Source organism: Cavia porcellus, unplaced genomic scaffold, assembly GCF_034190915.1.
Source record: "Cavia porcellus strain 051 isolate PalLab524CR breed Dunkin Hartley unplaced genomic scaffold, mCavPor4.1 scaffold_5, whole genome shotgun sequence".
NCBI lineage: Eukaryota > Metazoa > Chordata > Mammalia > Rodentia > Caviidae > Cavia > Cavia porcellus.
The window spans coordinates 47941173-47958468 of record NW_026947488.1 but is presented as its reverse complement, the minus strand read 5'-3'; positions in this window follow the sequence as shown (position 1 = coordinate 47958468).

Here is a 17296-nt window from a genome sequence, read left to right as displayed (position 1 = left end):
TTGTTGTCAGTAATCCTTGAAGGGATCAAAATCCCAAGAACAACCCTGTAGAAGTAAGAAACTATTCCAGGCCCACAGGGCACAGCCAGGAACCGGAATCACCGAAACAGTCTGGAACACGAAGTGGAAGGACCCACGTGTCCCGGGCTCAGAACTCCCTGGAAGACAGCAGAGTGTGACCTGAACACAGACCCAGGCGGCTGGTGCAACAGGACAGAGGGGCCGGACACAAACCGGCCTGTATGCCTAGCATTTTCCATGAAAGTGCCAAGACCATTGCAGAGGGAAAGGACAGTGTTTTCCAAACCTCTGTGGTGACAACTGGAAATCCTCACTGGATCCGTGCCTCACATCACATGCAGAAATTAATTCACAGTGGATCAAAGACCTAAATATAAGCACTAAAATATAAGCACTAAAGACTAAATATAAGCACTAAATATAAACACTAAAGCTATGCAGCTCTTAGAAAGAAAGGACGGCTTCACAACACTAGTGTTGGCAACTATTGGATATGACATTAAAGTCACTCACAGCAAGATGGAAAATAAAAATTGGACTTTATCAAAATGCAGGGACTTGGGAAAGTACTTTCAATAGTAGAGTACTTGCCTAGTCATGTAAGACCCCATGTCACAAAAATAAAATAAAATAAAATAACTCTCTTTTTTATTGTTTTGTTTTTTTAAGATGGTCTTGCTATGGTAGTCCAGGCTTGCCTCAGATTCATGGCAATTTTCCTGCCTCAGCCTCCCCAGTGCTGGAATTACAGGCATGTACCACCATGCCTGGCTCTAGCTCCTACTTTATGTTCGGCTTATTGCTTCTTTTTTGGAGGGAGAGGACTAGGGATTGAACCTGGTGGTGTTCTACCACTGAGCTACATTCCCAGTGCTTTTTATTTTTAATTTTGAGACAAGGCCTCATTAGCTTGCCGAGCTAGCCTCAGATTTGCCGTCCTTCTAATCAGGGGTGATGGCACATGCCTATAATCTCAGCACTCAGGAGGCTGAAGCAGGAGGAACTGCATCAAGTTTGAGGCCAACCAGGGCTACATAGTGAGTACAAGGCCAGCCTAGATTACACAGTGAGATCTTGTCTCAAAACAACAATAACAACAACAAAAAAACTAAAAACAGAAAAATGTCAGAGGAGATTTTGCTTTTTGAGACAGCGTCTCTTTAAATTGCCTAGACTTGTGTCAACCTTGTTATCCTGCCTCAGCCTCAAAAGCAGCTGGGATCCCAGGCATGCGCCAGCACACCTGGCTTCAGTTAAGACTTAAACCTCTCTTCTGTTCAGAGCCAGATGTCGGGAGCTGAGTTATGCTCTCCAAGTGCGTATGTCAATGTTCTGACTCCACTTTGGTGCAAACACGACTGGGTTTGCACAGGACCTTCAGCGTGGCCACGGAGCTACACTGAGGGCGCTTGGGAGAGGCCAAATCCAATGCCACTGGTATGCTTACGTGCAGGAAAGCGACACAGACATGGGGTGGTAAAGAGCAAGAGAAGACATGGGGCAGGGAGGAGGCAAGGGAACCCGACATTGCCACGCCGTCCTAAGGGACCTGCAGCCTCAGGCCCAGTGGGAGGATTGTTCTGCTCCTCATCTCTGGCCAGTCAGGCTTTCTCGCAGCAGCCTGAGCCCACTGTGGTGCCCTCCCTGGTTCCCGAGAGCACCCAGTGGAGAAGCCAAAGATCTTACTCAACCCTGCAGAGTCTTAAAAATGAAAATTACCAGATGAGGCCTCCCAGCTGAGGAGCTCACCCCCTCCACGGGTTAGGAGGAGGAAACTGGATCAACAGAACAACTGTTGCCCCAGGGGGGGAAAATAGCGTTGGAAGGAAATTGGCCATCACTAAGTATTAGCTGTAATGATTATCACATAAATTAAAATCTCATCTCCAAAAGTCTGGCCAAGTCGGCCTCCTTCCCGTCCATGGAGATGATGAAAACAGGCAGGGAGCGCTGTGGTGACCGGGCAAGACCACACCGATCCCTGAGCGCCAGCACCACAGGTGGGAGCCACACCTAGGCTCGTTTTGGTTTCCCAGGATCATAAATTTCAGGCTATTGTGCTGTTTCCACTGAACCCTCAGCGCTGCCAGGGAGACTGGGAGAGCCACTTGGCTTCTTTCCAGGCTGAGGAGCCGAGATTCCAGCCAGGAAGTCAGCAGGTTGACGTGAGTATGTGGGAGAGGGTTGGCAGGGGTGTGAAGGGTGCCTGCCCTGGAGGCTGGTGTCCTCTGCAGGACCCTGGGTGCCTGCTGCCTGTCCTGACCTAGGCTGCCACAGCGAAGTCTCAGGCTGGATGCTTTCTGCAAGAGACAGATCTTCTTGCCATTCTGGAAGGAAGAGGTTCGAGATCAAGGCGTTGACGGCACTGGTTTCTTCTGAGGCATTGGCTTGCAGATGGCCCCTTCCCACTGTGGTCTCAAGGAGTCATCCCTGGTTTCTTTCTGGCTTCCTGTTTCCCCTTTGCATAGGGAAACCAGTCAGATAGAGGGAGGGGTCACCCTGATGACCTCCCTTTAACTTAGTTCCCTCTGTAGACCCTGTGTCCTGAAAGCCTCACAGTCTCAGGTGCTGGGGGTGAGGACTTCAATGCATAAGTTTTAAAGGGTCACAGTTTACCCCACAAACCCTCCCCCAGCTGCAACCATTGGTTGCTAATGACTCACAGCAGCTCTGGATCCCAGGAGCGTTGCTCTTGACTCATTGGAGCTGCCTTGATGGCCTCACCCACCCTGCAGCAGCCTGGCTGGGGCTGCCTGACACCTTTGCATCAAAGCCGGTCCTTTTGCCCCAAGGTGAGCCCAACACTGGGACACTAATAAGGGTTCTGAGCTCACAGGGGTGTCATGAGAAGCTGAGATTTCAGATGAAAAACATGTTTTTTGAGCTCCTTCCTCTGTGCCATCTAACTCTCCTGTCTTATTCTGAGGGTGTGCACCTGAGTTCCTGCCTCAGGCTCTGCTTCTAGAAAATCTGACTAAGACAGTGTTTATTCATGATCCCTTCAGTAGTATTCCATTTTTAGCCTAGGATCTAGGGATAGAAACTGAAAATTATACTGCCACCATAGCTCATCTCCTCTGTTTTTAAAATGGTCCTTGACTCTGTCCGTTCCCCATCTCTTTGTACTGTCATAGTTCTAATTCAGAGTGTCATCAGTTTTTTGTCTTTTTGAGACAGGGCTTCACTATGCAGTTCAGGCTAGCCTAACTCACAGCAGTCCTCCTGCTTCAGCCTCCCTAGTGCTGGGATTATAGGTGGGCACCACCATGCTTGGCATGCATCATGAATTCTTGCCAGGACAAAAGCTCTCAACATTTTTTTTTTCTACCTCAGTTTTTCACTTTCTTTTTGTAATATTTTTAGGATATTTTGGACTGGCTTACAACTATTACCTTAGGGGCTGGGGATTTAGCTCAGCAGCGTAAGCGCCTGCCTTGCAAACAGGCAGTTGTGAGTTTGATCCCCGGTACCGATAAAAAGGAAAAAGACAAACAAACAAACAAACAAACTATTACCTTAGTTATTACTATCAAGAACATATAAAGATCTCAGAAAAAATCAGACCCCTCCAAATTTAAAGACCCAATCTAAAAATGGGCATCTGAGATGAACACACACTTCTCAGATGAAGAAGTACAAACAGCAAATAAATAGGTGGGCAAATGTTCAACACCATTGGTCATTTGAGAGATGCAAATTAAAACAACACTGAAATTTCATCTCATCCCAGAAAGAATGGCTATTATGAAAAAATCAACCAATAACAAATGCTGGCAGGGCTGTGGGAGAAAAATACACCCTTCTCCACTGTTGGTGGGAATGCAGACTGGTGCAACCACTATGGAAACTGGTGTGACGATTCCTCAAAATACTAGGACTAGGAGTTCCATTTGACCTAGTCATTCCCCACCTGAGTACTTTTCTGAAAGAATTATAAGCATCATACCACAGTGATACATGAATACTTGTGTTTATACTGGCACAGTTTATAATAGCCAAATTATAGAAACAACCTAAATGCCCATCAACAGATGAATGAATAAGGAAGATGTGGGGTTTATACAATGGAGCACTCCTTTGCCATAAAGGAGAATGTGCTTGAGACATTTCTAGGAAAAGGAATGCACCTTAAGTCTATACTCTTACATGAACTACATCAGACACACATGTATAAATACACATTATAATAGGGAAAAAGTTACCATAACGTAGCACAACCAAGTATCTAAAAGTGCAACTTAGTTAATATAATTTGTTTTATGTCAAAAAATAAAATAAATACCGCATTGTTTCCCTGGTGAGAGAAACTGAAAGTATAAATAAGGACCAATAGGTATAATAGGTATTGTGACATAGGAAGAAAATGTTCAAGTGTGGATGGGAACAAGAGAGAGGAAAGGGGGAAGAGAAAGAAGGAATAATAAAAAAATGAGAGAGGAAAGGAAACATGGAAACAAAGCTTCTTATGTAATGGAGAGGGAAGAAGGGTGGGTGGGGAACGGGGGAAACAGGTTACATCATGTGCAGGTGGAAATCCTCTGTGATGAATGTGATCGTTATGTATACTTAAAATGTACTGATAAAATCTGACTTAAGTTATTTTCTCATTGCCCGATAACCACAAGTTAAAGGAGGCGAGGTTTATCTGTCTCGCAGTCTGTGGAGGTTTCAGTCCATCTGCAGCTGGCTCCAAGGCTGGTGGCATCACAGAGCAGAAACAGTCGATGGCAGAACACAGGAAGCAGAGAGGGACCAGGGGAGAAGGAGGAGGGTGGATATACTGATACATAGATGGACCCTCCAGGCCACACCCACAGTGCCCCGCTTCTCCCCACCAGGCTCCACCTCTCAACATGCACCCAGCTATAAACCCATCAGTGGAGTGATCCTGTAGCATCCACACTGATGACCCAGTCACTCCCGAAGCCCCACCTGTGAGTATACAAGGCTTTGTGGGGACATTTAGATATTAACCATAACAACTGCTTAATGCTCTCTTAGTTTGTTGTGTACTGCTATAACAAAATACATCATAAAGAAGAGAGGTCAGCTGGCTGTGCTGAGCATGTCTCTAATCCCAGCTCTTTGGGAAACTGCAGCAGGAGGCTTGCAAGTTTGAGTCCAGCATGGGCAATGTAGTGATTTAATGAGACTGTCTTAAAATAAAAAAGACTGGGGGTGTGGCTCAGTGCTAAGGCTGAGGATTCAGTATCCAGTATTGGAAAGAAAGAAAGGAAAGGAAGGAAGAAAGACAGACAGACAGACAGACAGAAAGACAGAAAGACAGAAAGAAAGAAAGAAAGAAAGAAAGAAAGAAAGAAAGAAAGCGCAAGAGCCCCATTTTCTCTCTGCACTGCCCCCTTCCTTCCACGAGGCCTCACTAGAAGCCAAGCAAATGGGGATCCTACCTGCGGCTTTGCAGCCTCCAGAAATGCATATCCAAATCCTCTCTTTCTAAGTCACCTCGTGCCAGGTATTGTGTTAGAGCCACAGAAGATGAACCAAGACAGTTTAACCAAAGGTGAGTAGACCTTGTGCAATGCCTAAAACCAGGCATAGTGGGAAAATGTAACTGAGACCTAAAGGGACAGACAGCATTTCAGACCTAGAAACAGCAAGGATGTAGCTTAATCAGTAGTGTTATTATTTGACTTTTCTCTTTCTGGTTTTGTTTTATGAGACAGTACCTCACTGTAGTTCAGGATGACCTTGTAGCCCAGGCTGGCTTCAAACTCTCGGCAATCCTCCTGCCTCAGCCTCCTCAGTGCTGAGATTACAGGTGCGCACCAGTTCTAGCTATGACTATGAACACTATATTTATTTTACTTTATTTTTGGTACCGGGGATCGAACTCAAGACCTCATGCTTGCCAAGCAGGCGCTTAGGCCATTGAGCTAAATCCCCAGCACTTATAACCGCTTTTTAATAGAAACGGCTGTTTTAAAAATATTCAAACCAGGGGACTGGAATTGAGCTCAAGGGGAGGGTGCATGCTTGGCATGTGTGACGCCTCAGGCTCAGTGTGCAGTGTGAACACACGTGTGCACACAGAGTGCAAACAGAACTAAAGGAGAAGTTGAAAAGTAAAGCTTTTCCTTCCCAGTGGTGATGAATTTCCCAAGAGCACACCTCTGACAAGCAGCTCCTTCATCGCCCTGGGAGACGGAGAGGAGACAGGAGAGCTGCTCCTGGCAGACCTCTGACCCCTGTTAAGCCATCAGCAATAAAGGTGCCCGTGTGTCCCTCCTTTGCTGGACTGTAAATGCCACGCCGTGCCAATGATCACCCGAGCTTCCCTTCCCAAGTCACTTCCCTTCCCTCCATTCAGCCCTAAACCAAATGCCACCTCATGGCTGTCCAGGCCTGAGCTTAGGAGGTCACGCGGGTTAGTGACACCGGAGAGGGGCCAGCGGGAGGCGCCTGGGATCCACAGTGTGGGACCCTGTGAGGGCCCAGAGTTGAGGTTCCTTGTTTCCCCTGTGCATTCGAGTCCCTTGTCCCTTTGCTCTTCTCGTTCCTGCTGCCGTCCTGTGATCTTCGGTGAATGCAGCTGCTTACTACGTGGCTTCCTGTGACAGTGCTGTATGGTCGCCTCAGTCACAGAGCTGCTGTTTTGTGCCCACTGCCAGCATTCAGAAGGAAAACAAAGGCCTCCGAAGGATGCTCCGTCACACAGAAGCAGTGCTTAGGGCCCCCTGAGCCCCGTGTGGCGGTGACACCCGTAACTGTAGCTGCCAGGTGCTGAGGCAGGAGGATCAGGAGTCTCAGGCCGGCCTGGGGAACACAGTCAACTCTGGCTCAAAATTTAAAATGCGATTTAAAAAGTGTGCTTTGAAGCCAGGCGCAGCGACGCATGCCCGTCATCCCAGCACTTGGGAGGCTGGAGCAGGGGTTGCCTTGAGTTTGAAGCCAGCTTGAACTACATAGCGAGACTGTCTCAAAAAATTAAAAAATTTAAAAATTGCACCCTGAGTCAAGAAAAGTGGGGAGGCCATCCCTATGCATATTGTTATGGCTTGCATCTAGATGTCTTCCAAAGACTCATGGGCTCATAGCTGGGGGTTTTCAGAGGTGGCTGGATCTAGGGTATGTGAATATGGATTAAGGATGTGTGTGGTAATTCGTTCACTGATGGGTGTAGCATGGTTCTAGATATGGATAACAGGAAGCCCCCCCCCCAGGTGTGAGTGGCATTAAACAACAGGCTTGCGGCTCAGATGGCTTAGGAGGGAATGCGGGTTCACAGCCTGCAGCCTTCCGCCTGCCCTGCCATGGACTGTCTCTCCTCTGCAATGCCCCTGTGCCCTGTCACCCGGCCTTGGAGCCAGCCAACTGTGGACCGAAACCTCACAAACAGTGAGCTAAAATACACCTTCCTCCTTAACTTTGAGTGCCAGGGTATTTGGTCCCAGCAACAAGAAAAGTAACAAAGACACATATTTTTGATGAAAAAATAATTAAAATGTCTCACATCTAGATATCCTGACTTCCAGTTTTCATGATTACCAAGTTATGTTTCTACCCCCAGAATTCTGTACCACACAAATGTATATGTGCATCTTGTGTTGGATATAGCATATGTTGGATGTGGCGTATAGAGAAATGCAGAACATATTTGCGTGTTGAATTTAAAAAATTAACTTGCCAGGCCTGGTTGGTGCCATCTTGTAATCCCAGCACTTGAGAGGCTGAGGCAGGAGGACCGTTGCACATGCAAGACCAGACCTGGGCTACAAAGTGAGCCCAAGGCCAGCCTGAACTGCATAGCGAGACCCTGTCTCAAAAAGACAATAAATAAATACGCTTCAAAGTCCAGTAAGCGTGTCCAGGGCAAAGTGGGAGGTACAGCTTCCCTGCACTGCAATGGACCATGGTGAATTCAGAGGTTGTAGGGTGGCAGTGACTTCAAAGATGCCCCAGGGACAGGGTTCCAGGGTAGAGTGAGGCCTAGGCCTCCTGCTCAAAGGTTAAACTTGGAGGTGGCAGGGCCAGGAAGAGGGCAAGGCTGGGCATCGGAGCACAGCAGAGGCCCCCAGAGGGCAAGGAGTCGCAGGAGAGGACAGCACACCCCTTTCCTCACACAGTGGCCAGAGGGAACGGCTACGAAACAGTTCATGGGCTGTCTTGGAGACAGCACCTGACGTTTCCGTTTCTCAGAGGGGACCACAGAACAGACCTGATGCAGGCAGGTGACTGGGAAGGGCTGAGGCGGAGCCCAGGTGAGAGTGATTGCCCAGTATGCACCAGGTCATACCCTTTGATGCAGTGCAACAGGACTAACAGTTCACAAAAGTTGAAGCCTCAAATTTGTGAGCTTGGAAGTTTTTATGAAAGTTTCCTAGATCAAAGTTGGTCACCAGAAATTACAAACTACTCAGATATGAACTATAATTAGACAGCTACATGTCAAAATCCAGGCAGGGGTACAAAAGATGTGGTATCTTTATATAGTGGAGTACTACTCAGCCATAAAGAAGGATAAAGACTTTTATAGGTAAACGGATGCAACTTGAAAACATACTCATAAGTGAAATAAATCAGGCTTCCATGTGTAAACATCACATTGTCTTCCTACTATTAGAAACTGAAAGAGTAAATACTATTCAAAACGTACAATAGATATTGTGAAATGGGACAAAACTGTTCAAAAGGAAAAAGAAACTGGGATGGGGAAAGGAGAAAGGAAGGAAAAATATATAAATACACAAGACAGTGAAGATAGTTACACTATTAATTTCTACTAGTTCATTGAAAGGAACAGTTTGTACTTACATTGTTTAATCCATTTTTCATGCCTATAGCTGTAATCTGAGTAACTACTTTAAAGATAACGATACAAATGTATTGTTACTCTCCCATTATCTGTTTTAAAAATTTATATAATCATTTTCCTGTCTTTTCTCTTTAAAATTAAAAAAAAAATCCCGGGTAGGGTGATGAACACTGAACTCAGGAAAACTCACACCCACGGTATATGGCAACAACCCAAGAGCTAGAACATGAATAGCAAGACAAACCGAAAAGAAATATAACTAGGGGCTGGGGATTTAGCTCAGCGGCATAAGCGCCTGCCTTGCAAGCAGGCAGTCGTGAGTTCAATTACCAGTACCGATAAAAAGGAAAAAGACAAAAAAAAAAAAAAGAAAGAAAAAGAAAAAAAGAAATATAACCAGACATTACTAAGGATAAAAGCAGAAATCAGTAAGAGAAAACCCCACAATAAATTTGATTGTTGGGCATGATGGTGCATGGCTGTAACCCCAGCATTTGGAGGCTGAGACAGGACAATCACAAATTGAAGGCCACCCTGGGCAACACAGTGAGACCTTGCCTCATGGCGAGGAGTCATTTCTTAATGTGTTGGATGGCCTGAGCTGTGTCACTAGAATGGGCCATCACAGGGCCCTGTGCTGGCTGATGGTTGGGCAGGTGTCAGAAGCAGGGCTGGCGCCCCAACAGAGCCTCAGATCCAACTCCCTCAGCGATGTGTGGCTGTGTCCCTGGAGCCCTTGCTTGGGGCAGGGTGTCACTCTAACCAGCTCTCCAGCCTGGCAAAGGGAGAAGCAGCGGACAATTCAGCCTAATTTCCTGGGCTGGGAGAAAGTGGTGAGGCAGGGCTTGGGCCTCTTTCACACTTCCTCGGCCCCTCATACATACAGAGATGCTTCTAGAACAATCTGCCTAGAGCCAGGTCCTGCTTACAAGGCTGAGGCAGGAGGACCACTGTGTATTCCAGGCCAGCCTGAACTACACAGTGAGATCCTGTCTTGAGAAGCAAAAAGCCCCAGACAAACAGGAAATAGCCAGGGCCGTCTAATGATGGGGCTCCAGGCAGAGCAGGAAACGACTGCCCACCCAGGGGCTCTGACTCACTGGTGTAGGGTTGGACCACACCCTGCCATGCTGAGACCACAACTGCAGGTCGGATGCCAGCCGTGCTGGAGATGTCCAGGACCCGGGTGGCGAGGGTGGGCCACTGTCCCCAGGAGGAGGAGTGCAGAAGAGCTGAACTGAACGGGGCCAAGCAGCCCTGCCTCCCCACCCGGCTGTACCCCACCCCACCCCTCCTGCCTGCGCGGCACTGTGGCTCAGACCTGGAGACCAGGGGCTTGCTCTGTCATGGTCAGGCCAGCCAAGGCCAGGACACCGAGTAGGGGACACACGGTTGCCTCCTCCAGGGATGTGCTGTGCTGGCCCTGGGCCACCCCACCAGTTGCACAGGGTGAATCATTCTTAGAGACCTCTGCCTCCCCCAGGGCATCCTCAGAAGAGAGAACTGGGGAGCAGTAAGGATTATTTCTTTAAAAACAAAAGTTAGCTAGGTGTGGAGTGCATGGCTATACTCCCAGCACTCAGGAGGCTGAGGCATGAAGACTGCCATGAGTTTGATGCCAGCCTGGGTTATATAGTAAGTTCAAGGGCAGCCTGAGCTACATAGCCAGACCTTATCTCAAAAAACAAAACAACACAAAAATGTCAAAATCCCAAACACCTAAAAGAAGTCCTCCTGATGTTACTCAAGCCTGTGATTCACACAGTGACCCCTGGACCAGTACTGAGATCAGACAGGTCACTGGCCTAGGTCCACTGTCATCAATCCCTCAAGGACACAAGTGTCCTCCTCTCCCCTCCAACCTCTTTGCTCCTGACCCCCTCTCTGCCTCTCAGACCCTTTTCCTTAAGCGCCCTTACTTAGAGATCTGGGTGGCTCCGCTGACTGCTAAACAAAGCTAACACAGCTCCTTGTCTCAGCCTAGGCTTCTGCAGGCTTGCGTGGATGAAATTCCAAGAGGAAGCAGGGAGGTGAGACAGGGAAGGAAGGCGTGTGAAGGGGGGTGGGGCTCAGTCCTCCTGGGGACCTTCCGAAGGGTCTGCTAGAAGATGCTTCACCATGGTCTGCTGAGAAGTGGGGAAACTGAGGCAGGTTCCATCTGATTCTTGGACTTGGTTGAGGATTTCCATTGGGGTACTGAAGCCCTAGGTTGTCCAGATTCCCTGGTGATAGAGAGAACCCGGAGGTTTCTGAAGCAGGAACTTACGTCCTCCAGTCCCGGGTGAACGTACCACAGTATCTATCGGCTGTATTCGGGCTCTGATCTTTCTTGTTCAAACGTCCATCAACAGGAGGTCTTTAAGGTTGCAAAGTCCACACTGCAGCACCATTGATCACATCTGCATTCCAAGCAGTTAAAAGCCATCAATCAATCAATCAATCCTTGCATGGATACTTTGCTCATTAAAGAACTTTCCCCAACAACTTCCTACATTCCGCTGACAGGGATTAGTTCCATAGCTAACTTAGCCACACAGGATGCTGGGGAACATAGCTGTGTCTTCGTGGCTACCTTCAGCTCAGACGACCCCATGGTTGCACGGCTAATCCTGCACAGATCACCCGGGTCTGTTACTAAGGGGGGCGCAGGGAGGAGGTTCAGGGCCTCTTGCCATGGGCAGCACTGTCCTCAGCAACCTTCAACACCAAGGAGGGTAGGAAGGAGAAGGGACCCACCCCCCTGGGAGCCAGGCGCCCTGAGAAGGCTCGCTCCCCACAGGCGGACAGGAGTGGGGTGGGGCAGCCGGACCCCGTTCCTGGTCTCCCAGGCGTCCGTGGGGTCACGGTGTCCTGCTTCCCAGGCACGAGCTCAGGACAGGAGCAGGCTTCGCACACACTTGACCCAGCCCAGGGCGCCCCTCCCGCAGGACGCCTCCGCTGCTCCTCCTTGGAAGCCTGGAGGGGGGCCTCCTTTGGGGGCCCTTCCCGGCCCGGGGGGTCGCGACTGGCCTCCACGGGGCCGGTCCCTCCTTGTGATCAGTGGGCTGTGTGGGTGCCCTGCATGGCAGGGGTGCTGTGGGGCTCCCGAGCTCCCCGCTGCCGGAGCCCACTGGACGCCTTTACGCTCTGCGGGCGGTCAGCGCCGGGCACCGGTGTGAAGGGCCGCCGCCTGGCCTGGGCCGATCGAGTCCACGCGGCCCTGAGTGGCACGGGACAGCCCAGCGGTCGTCCGGGAGAGGCCTCCTGGCGGTGCTGCTGAGGGAGCCGAGCGAGGGGCAGCTGTGACAGCCAGACGTGGGCAGGTGTTTGCACGCAAGGGCTTCTGCAGGGGCTGCGGGCGGTTCCTTTCTCTTCCCCTGTCTCTCCTCCCGGAGTGCACGTGGCAGAAGAAGAAAAGCAGCAGCTGTCCCTCAGAAGACCTCCAGGATTTGCTGTTTGTTTTCCTTACCTTCAGGAGCTGACTGACAGGACAGAGGTGATGCGAGGGTCATCAGGGGTCCGCCAAGGTCAGGTGACCACAGCCCCAGGGCCCCAGAAGTGGCAGGGTGTCTTGAGTGGGGCTGAGCTGGCTCCGGTCTTTTTTTTTTTTTTTTTTTTTTTGAGACAGGCTTTCACTATGGCCGCCCGTGAACTCACTGTGTAGCCAGGCTGGCCTCAAACCTGCAGTGATCCTCCTGCCTCAGCTTCGCCAGAGCTGGGATTACAGGTGTGTGCCATCATGCCTGGCTGGGCTCCAGTCCTTTTTTTTTTTTTTAAATCCATTTTATTCAAGGACAGATAGAAAGAAAGAATCAAAAGAAGAGGAAGAGGAGGAGAAAGAAAGTACAACAAAATTCCAGAACACATCAATTAGGGGTAACAATGGTACACACGTTGCACATTTTCATCCCCAAATCATTCACGGAGAACATAAGACATCTGCATTCAACTGTCCAAACAATACTAGCATAATTTTCTTTTTTTTTTTTTTGGTACCAGGGGTCAAACTCATGACTTGCACTTGACAGACAGGCACTTATGCCACTGAGCTAAATCCTAGGCCTCAACCAGCATAAATCTTTCTCTTCAGTGAACTCAGAGAAATCAGCAGTATAACTATGTTAACTATTTTTATATATGTATGCATACACATATACATAAAATGTTTCTTCTTTCAGCCTGTCACACTAATGAAACAGTACCAGGTTTACTAATGAGTGTGTCTTCAGGATACATCCATCTACCTATAAAAGTGGGCTCAGCCCAGGAGTGTGCATTGTGGGGATACAGATGGCCTCACCCAGGTCAGGAGCACAAAGCACGCAGGTGTGTGGAGTGGAGCCAGGGAAAACTGAGACGTGGACTTGGGCATCAGGAAATCAGACCAGAGTCATGAACAGAGTGTAGAGACAGGTGGAGGTGAGTACAGAGTGGACTGTGCACTTAGAGATGGTCAGAGACTGTAGAGAGGTTGTTTGCCTACATGTGATACATTCCCAGGGGAGAAAAGGCTGGAACACACAGTTGAAAGCACTAATTTCTTTTTTCTTTTTGTGGTACCAGGAATAAAATTCACAATCTTGCGCTTGTCAGTCAGATGCTGTGCCATTGAGCTAAATCTCTGGTCTTTTTTTTTTTTTTTTGAGACTATTTTTGTTTTTGTTTTTTCTTGAGACAGGATCTCACCATGTAGTTCAGGCCATCTTTGAATCCACTATGTAGCCCAGGCTGGCCTTGAACCTGTGGCAATCCTCCTGCCTCAGCCTCCTGAGTGCTGGGATTACAGGCATCCTCTACCATACCCAGCTGATAATTTTTTAAAATTAAACTAGAAATCATTTTATCAGTTGCTACTTGCTAAGTGATTCTTTTTTTTCCTGAGATGGTTACTATGTAGTTCAGGCTGGCCTTGAACTATTTTGCATTTTTCTATTGACCAGCGGCCAGCACTGTTGGACATTTTTTCATGTACTTACTGCTCACTTGTACTTCTGAGAAGTGTCTATTCATTTCTGTTGTCCATTTTTAAAGTTGGGTCATTTATTTTGAGGGGGTCTATTTGTTTCGTTCTTTGTATATTCTAGAGGTTAGTCCTTTGTCCAGGGATTAGCTGGCAAAATCTTGGCCGCTTCTCCCACCCTGTAGCTTGTCTCTTCATTCTGCTGGTGGTTTCTTTGGCACAGAACTGTTTTAATTTGATGTCGCCCCGTTTGTTGATTCTTGGTGTTATTTCCCGTATAGTTTGAGTTCGGGTGAGAAAGTTCTTGTCTATGCCGACGTCTTCAAGAGTTTTACCTATTTTATCTTTCAGCACTCAGTGCGTTTCCTTTAGCATTCAGATCTTTGACCCATTTTGATTTTAGCTTAGCACATGGTGAGGACGTGAACCCCGCACGTGGATGGCCGGATTCCCCAGCACTGTTTATCCAGGAGCCTGTCTTCCCTTCAGTGTAAGCTTTGCACCCCTTTGTCAAAGACCAGATAGCTGCATGTGCCCGAGGTTGTTTTAGCCAAGGGGGCCAGTAATTTTTAAGATATTTCTAAAACTTACTTTACTACTGTTATAAAAACTTATTGTTCTAGAAACTGAAACATAACCTGGAGATAGCCTGAACATCCAGTTTAAAAATTGCTACACAACTGAAAACTACAGTACTCTGAAAAAAGAAAATGAAGTATGAAAATGGAAGGATAGTCCTTGTTCTTGGGTAGGAAGAATCAATAGTGAAAGTGACCATAATTCTAAAATTTTCACATAGATTTAATGTAATCCTGATAAAAAAAAATTCCAACAGCATATGTCATATCATTAGAAAAAACAATCTTAAAAATTTATTTGGAACCAAAAAATACCTAGAAGCAACAAAGACCAAAAGCAATTCTGGGCCACAAAGGCAAGGCGGGAACCTCACAGTCCCTGACTTGAAATTATACTACAAAGCTATTGTGATAAAAACAGCATGGTACTGGCAAAAAAATAAAACAGATCTGAGGATCAGAGGAACAGATTAGAAGATGCAGAAACAACTTCAGGCACATTCAACCACTTTATCTTTGACAAAGGAGCCAAATATGTTCACTGGAAAAAAAAGGTAACCTCCTAAATAAATGCTGCTGAAAAAACTGGCTTTTCACATGCCAACGATTAAAGCTACATCTGTATCTTTCACCATGCACTAAACTAAAATCAAAATGGGTCAAAGAAATAAATATTAAAACAGAAACACTAAACCTGCTGGAAATTAGATAGGTAGAACTCTTGAAGACATTGGTGTAGGCAAAGACTTTATACTCAAAACCTTGATCGCACAGGAGACATTACAAAGAATCATCAATGGGGATTTCATCTTATTTAAAATAAAAACTTTTGTGGGCCAGGGATGAGCTCAGTGGTGCAGCCCCTCTCTGGGAAGCTTGGGGTCCTGAGTTCAATTCCTGATACAAAAAAGTTTAAAAAAATACACCAAAAAACCAAGTTTTGCACAGCAAGAGAAATCACCCAACAAAATGAAGAGACAACCTACAGAGTGGGAAAAAATTTTTCAACTCTTCCTTAGACAAGGAACTAATATCTACAGTATAAGAAAAAAATCAAAACCCTCCCAAATTAAAAAAAAGGGCATCTGAAATAAGTAGACACTTCTCAGATGAGGAAGTAGAAACAACAAATAAATATATAAAATAACATTCAATATCATTTGAGAGATGCAAATTAAAGCTAACACTGAGATTCTTACCCCAGAAAGAAAATCTATTGTCAAGAAATCAAACAATAAATGCTGGTGGGGCAATGGAAAAAAAAGAACTCTTCGCTGTTGGCAAGAGTGTAGATTGGTACAACCGCTGTGGAAATCAGCATGGAGATTCCTCACAGCTAGGACTAGAGGTTCCATTTGACCCAGCTGTTCCCCTTCTTGATCTCTTCCCAAAAGAATTAAAAACATCATACCACAATGACACATACACACCCATGTTTATAGCAGCACAGTTTGTAATAGCCAAACTCAGAAACAGCCCAGATGCCCATCAACAGATGTACGGATAAAGAAGACGTGGGGTCTATCTCTTGTACAATGGAGTCTACTCTTCCATAAATAAGCATAAACTTGGGACATCTCTAGAAGAACAGATGCACCTTGAGACCATACTCTAAGTGAAAAGCATCAGACACACATGTAAATACCACATTGTTTCTCTGGTGTGAGAAATTTACAGTGTAACCAAGGATCAAAATACATCATAGATACTGTGAACTAGGAAGAAAAGTGTGAAAGGAACTAGGGAAGGAGCAGGGGAAAAGGAAGGAAGGGAAATGAAAACATAAAAGTGTAAACAAGACTTTGTAAATAAGGAGGGGGCGAGGGGCTGACCAGGGGAGGAAAACAGGAAAAAAGGAGAATCAAGATACATTGTGTACAGGTCTAAACTCCCTCTGAGAGTGTGGGCATTATGTATCCTAAAATGCACTAATTCAACAACAACGACAATAAAAAACAACAACTCATTATTTTGTTGTTTTAAGCCAAAAAATACACCAATAAACTTAATTTCAGAAACTGGATGCAGAATGGCATACATGAGACTGATTATGTTGAAAAAATGTTCAAATGCCAAAAAAACTGGAACGAAATATGTAAAGCAACTATGCAAAGAGTATGTTAGAAGCATGATTTGTAGTGATTACTTTTATTTACATTTTTTCAGCACTTTCCAATAAAAACAATTAAAAAGTTGACCAGTTTCGTGCATCAGCACATCCCTCTCAACCCACCTCCCGAGGAGGCTGAGGCAGGAGGATCACTTGAGTCCAGTTATGCTGGCACCATAGAAAAATCTCATCTCTTAAAAAGAAAAGAAAAAGGTAAAAGTTGGGCAGCAAAGAACGAGGAAATTAAGCACTCAAACTCTGAATCTGAGTCATGCAACAGGGGCAAGTGGTTGGGCTTGATGCTGCTGTCATTGTCCGGGGACCCGGGCAACACTGGGTTCGGCCTCCGCGTGACTCCAGCAGTCTGCAGCGTTGCGATGGGCAGATGCTGACACGGAGGTTTTCCGAGTCCTTACAGAAAATTGGGCCGGGAACAGTCATACAAACGACTCTTTCATGCTCTTGCATCACTCAAGGAAGCTGGACAGTCCCACGTGTGAGCTGCACAAAGCCCAGAACGGCGCCCCCTCGTGGTCATAATTGGGAGCACGCCCCCGAGACACACTCAAGGACAGCTCAGCACTTCCCAGGGGCCAGGAATCAGAGCAAAAGATTCTGTAATCCGGAGGCATCCACAGAAGTAAAGCAGGGGGCAGGAAGTGAGGCTGAAATAGTATTTTCCAACTGGTGTTCTGAAATCACAAAGTCTGTACTTCAGGCCACAGTGTCACACATGTATGAGCCAAGCTCTCTGGGAGGCTGAGGCAGAAAGATCAAATGTTCCACCCAGTTTGGACAAATTAGCAATTTAGCAAGATCCTGTCTCAAAATAGAAAATTTTAAAAAGCCTGGGATACGGTTCAGTGCAAAGGTCC